Consider the following 4,897-nt stretch of genomic DNA (forward strand, 5'->3'; position numbering starts at 1 on the left):
TTTACCTGAATTGATAGCAAGGGGAATGGCTGCTTACCACTTCAAACATTATACCAAACTATTAACTGTGTACGTGTTTTTCTTCTTTGTGCTCTTTCAAGATTTACCAGACCCGCTAAGAACTACAGCCACCTTGTGATTCTGTGGAAGGATATTGTCCATATCCCAAGGATACCCACGTATCTCCTGCAAAACCATTCAGCCCTGTCTGCTTCAGGGCATGGTTTTCAATGAACCTCATTCTAGGTCCCACAGCAGTTTATTTGAGTTTTCAGAAGTCTTAAAAATACAGCAGGTTTTTACTTTTTCCATTTTACATCCGCTGGTTCATTGATTTTGCAGCCTTCCCCCTCACCCCACCCCTTTCCCTCCAACTCCCTCTCCTTTTTATGAGAAAAGAAACTGTATCTTTTGCTTTAGTAATTGGTGTTAAGTAATGACTTTTGCAATTTACTGTGGACTTTTCTGCACTTGGCACGTTACTTGAAAGGTATTTTTAATTCCCCTTGATAGCCAAAGCCAAAAGGAGGGGGGCTGTCAGTTAGTCTCTGAAGCCTGCCAAGTGAAGTGATTGACGTTTCGGGCTTCACAATAGAGACCGCGCTTACAGCCGCCCTGTTCTACATTTCTCCTTCTTTTATTCTTGTGGGGGATGGTGTTTGCTTAAAAAATAAAAATCAGCATTCAAAATCGAGCTTGGAACGAGGCCAATTTCTGAGAAATTATCACAATGTCTTGTTAGTGTTGAATCAGGGGAAGTCTCCAGGGACTCACTTAAGCTCCTATTCCACCTGCAGAAATCACCTCGGCGCTTTAAATCCGAGCATCACTCTTCATCCTCAATTCCATTAGAATTCCTGTGACAGACGCTGGGGTTGCTTGTTGAGTTTGTAAATAAGGCCTTACAAATATAGTTCTTTGGCGGTCTCGCTCCTGTCAAAAAATTAAAAGAGGTTTTAGCAGAGCTTTTTTGGAATTAAAAAAGAATGGCTTTCCTTTAGTCCTGAGACACTTCGACCAAGTAACAATCAACCAAAAAGGCAGTGTATTCTAGTTATTGTCATTCACTAAAATCTTTTATGAAAAGAAAGCACTGGGCACTGCCAAGGTTTTTGGAAATCTTGGTAGTTCTTAATACCTGAAATGATGATTCCTTTTAATATCTACTCATTATACGTCTTTCCTTTTAATATCTACTAAATCTCATATACCTCTTTTAAATTATATATGTGGTTATTAGAATAAAGTGCCTAATAAACAAATTGATGAAGATGAATTCTGTGTTAACAGCTTAGCATCCTGTTTAGGGAAAAATGTAGAGCTTCTGAAAAGCTCTGAGCAGTTAAAATGAATCCGTTTTTATTCCTGACTGTGTTTCCTTTACTAAACAAGGCATTTGGAAATACAAAACTGATGAACAATGCTTTGAACATATTGGAATTCAATGTTTTTTTTAAATCAGAATCTCCGATTTCATTATTATACCCACCCAATCTGCAATTGATACAGCAGTGGTGTGTTTCTTTCAGATCTCCACTCGACAGGTACAGTATGAACCCGGCATCCTCACCAGAGCGAGAAAGGTTCCTTTGATCCACCAACATCTGAGCTTCTTGTCTTCCAACACGTTCCCTGCTCTAATGCCCTGTATCTGAGGTTCAACTAGCTGGAGGAGAGTGGTGCCCCTCACTAATAACACTGCATGTCCACAGTGGTCACATTAATCCCACCCTCCCCTCCATGGTCCTCAGCAAACCGTGTGGTGCCGTCAAGGGGATCCTGGTCTTATCTGGCTAAACATGGCCCAGTTTAGAATCTGTGATCACTGGCTTCAACCTGTGCCCAAGTGATTGTTTTAATAGATGAGCCTCTTGTTGGGAACTCCAGTTTTTTTTAAGAGTCCTAGCTGGAGTCCTACTGCGGTATGGGTTGCACGAAGGTACCACAGTGCAGAAGCTTGGGTCCATTTAAAATTCACAAACAAGCAGAGATAGATAAGATAAGATCACTTTATTAGCCATATACAATTTCTTGTATTAGGAATTTGTCTTTTTTCGCATACCCCAGCTTGCTCTCCATAAGACACAGAGACAGGGAGAGAAGCTTGGGGTCAGAGGACAGGGTCAGCCATTGTACAGCGCCCCTGGAGCAGTTGGGGTTAAGGGCCTTGCTCAGGGGCCCAAAGGAGAAGGATTCCTCTGCCGGCTGCGGGATTTGCACCAGCAAGCGTCCTGCCACAGGCACAGATCCTAAGCCACAGAGAGGTATAAAGCTAGTTTCCATCCAGTTCCAATAGCTGCTTGGACAATATGGGGCCGTTGTGGCCTGGAGACTAACCTGGCAGACAATAGTCACACAGGGCCAGACATACATGCGGGACACTTTAGACACGCCAGTTAACTCAGACATCATCCTGCTCCATTGGGCCCCTGAGCAAGGTCCTTAACCCCAACTGCTCCAGGGGTGCTGAACAATGGCTGACCCTGCACTCTTACCCCAAGCTTCTCTCCCTGTCTGTGTGTCTCATGGAGAGCAAGCTGAGGTATGCAAAAAGACAAATTCCTAATGCAAGAAATTGTATATGGCTAATAAAGTGATCTTACCTTATCGTATGTCTCTGGACTGTGGGAGCTTTCTGTGAAATCCCATACAGCCACATAGGGAACATGCAAACTCCTCACAAAAGGTGTCATAGGCTAGGTTTAAATCAATGGTCCAAGAGCTATAAGACAGTAACACTGATAACCATGCCACTGTTCCCCCATAGTACCTTTCCCTTTGTAGGAATCATTTCAGGGACCTATGTTGTGTAATAGGGTGGCACAGTGGTGCAGTGGTTAGCATTGGTGTTTCACAGTGCTGTGGACCTGGGTTCAATTCCAGACCTGTAATGCTATCTGCATGGAGTTTGCATATGCTCTCCATGTTTGCATGAGTTGCTCTAGGTGCTCTGGTGTCCTCCTATAGTCCAAAGACATGTTGGCAGGTTAACTGGTTTCTGTAAAAACTGGCCCTGGTGTGAGTGTTTGTTGTGTGTTTGTCTCTGTGTACCTTGCAACAGACTGGTGCCCCACCCAGGATGTACTCTGCCTTGCGCTTGTTGCATGGAGGGATAGGCTCCAGCTCCCCCATGACCCTGAATTGGATAAAGCAGTTAGAAAATGGACTGATTGATATTGTATAATAAGAAATTATCTCTGTCCTTTATCACTTCTGAATCCTAACATTAAAACAAAGGTTATTTACTGAATCCACCATTAACATCAAACATTTCATTAACCTCTAATTTGTTTACTCAGACAGAGATAAAAAATGAATCTGTTGTTGTAGGTCTACTTGAGTTTTATATTTAATCCTGAAAATGAACATAACCATCCATAGATAAGGCAAGAATTCACAGACCTATTGTTTGTTTTTAATCCAGGCACGCGCAGGAGTACAAAGGCATGTAAAAATGATTTTTTAACAGATCTGAAAACTGTTCAGACCTGGAGCAGTGCTGTGCTGATCAAACCATTCCGCAGGATTGCAGAAGACCCCTCCATCCTGTATGGGAGTTTATTTGGATTCCCAAATATTATCCCTCAGGTTTAACCCATCTCAGCTTTAATTATATGGCGCAGTTGTCAGCGTGATGGTTACATACATTAGTGTGCCACAACATTGACCCCTTGTATTAGAAAGGATGTGACTTTGCATACTAACACAGCCTACATGGGCTTAGATCAATACAGCAGGGTTCTAGTTCTGGTCACTCTGTCTGCAGATTGTTTCTGCTGCCTTGCGTGGAGGGTGACTAGATCTCACCCTGTTTCTCCATGCTGGGATCACAAGCTCTATCGGCATGTGTCAGAGTGTAGAAAGGCTGCAAGCAGGCAAGACTACCTGCACCCTTAGAGGGCTTTAAGGAGTGAAGAGAGTACTATAGTCATTTTCAATTATTACACTCCTACAGTTGCTCTTACTGTGTCCAGTTTTATTTTGGAATCACATGAAGAACTAAAATGAAATGTGTGTGGTCTGACAATAACAGCAATGACATCTCCTATACAGTGCAGGTCATGTGACTGCATTCGTGATCAAGATGTGTTTCACTGTGGGGTTAACCTCGCTGCAGTATCTACGCTAGCAGGATCTTGAGTGGTCCCTGCTAGCTACACGACACACACTATGCCTTCTGAAGGTGCTCTATGTTAGCTCTGTTGTTACATGTATTTTTTTATTGGCACCATCCTAATAAACTGGGTCAGGGGCAGGTATTTACAAGAGAGGTGTAAACTATAGTATTTTGTAGCCTTCAAGATTATAACAATTCTTTTAAAGAAAGTAACCATCCGTTGTGTGCTGGAGAAAGTTTGATTATCTTGAAACAAAACAGTGCTGGTGCCTTCGGACATGGACAAGCCAGTGTCTTAAAGGTGTGCTTCTTTTTTATGCAGATTCTCTGAGCCACGACGCAGGGCGCGACCCTAGGTGAAGTCTTTCAATTCATTGATGTCCTGGCAGAATGTGCAAAGGTTACCATATGCAATTGGTGCTAGATCATGTTAGAAAGCACTGCCCACTATAGGAGCCCAAAAGAACTATCTAACAGCAGCTATATGCTCCATGTTCAAAATCAACAGTCCAAATAAGCACAGGTTGAAGAGATTGCGCGGTCGATAGTGTCAAAAGTGGATGACAGCTCTCAACAAATTAATATTGATTACAACCCTTTACTTTTAAAGTCTCCAGGAGGTCATGGTGTGCTATAGTTTAGTGCTGGAGTGACCACTGTTCATTCACGCTAGTTCTGAGCTCTGAGTTCATCTTGTAGCTCTGCAGTTAAATGTAAAAGACTGATAAATTCATACCTACTTTATAAACCTTTTATAGCATACATGACAGTTGTAAATAA

At 42.5% G+C, this 4,897-nt stretch overlaps 1 long non-coding RNA gene across 1 annotated transcript; it reads right to left on the reverse strand.

The window, feature by feature from the left end:
* Window positions 1-246: 246 nt before the first annotated feature.
* LOC148649915 (uncharacterized) lies at window positions 247-3,135 on the reverse strand. Its single transcript, XR_015926234.1, has 2 exons — window positions 3,052-3,135; window positions 247-933 (listed from the first exon to the last, which is right to left on the reverse strand). It is a non-coding gene; the product is annotated as an uncharacterized LOC148649915 (long non-coding RNA).
* Window positions 3,136-4,897: the final 1,762 nt, after the last annotated feature.

The sequence above is a fragment of the Lepisosteus platostomus genome, chromosome 13 (assembly GCF_059453375.1).
Source record: "Lepisosteus platostomus isolate fLepPlt1 chromosome 13, fLepPlt1.hap1, whole genome shotgun sequence".
NCBI classification, from domain to species: domain Eukaryota; kingdom Metazoa; phylum Chordata; class Actinopteri; order Semionotiformes; family Lepisosteidae; genus Lepisosteus; species Lepisosteus platostomus.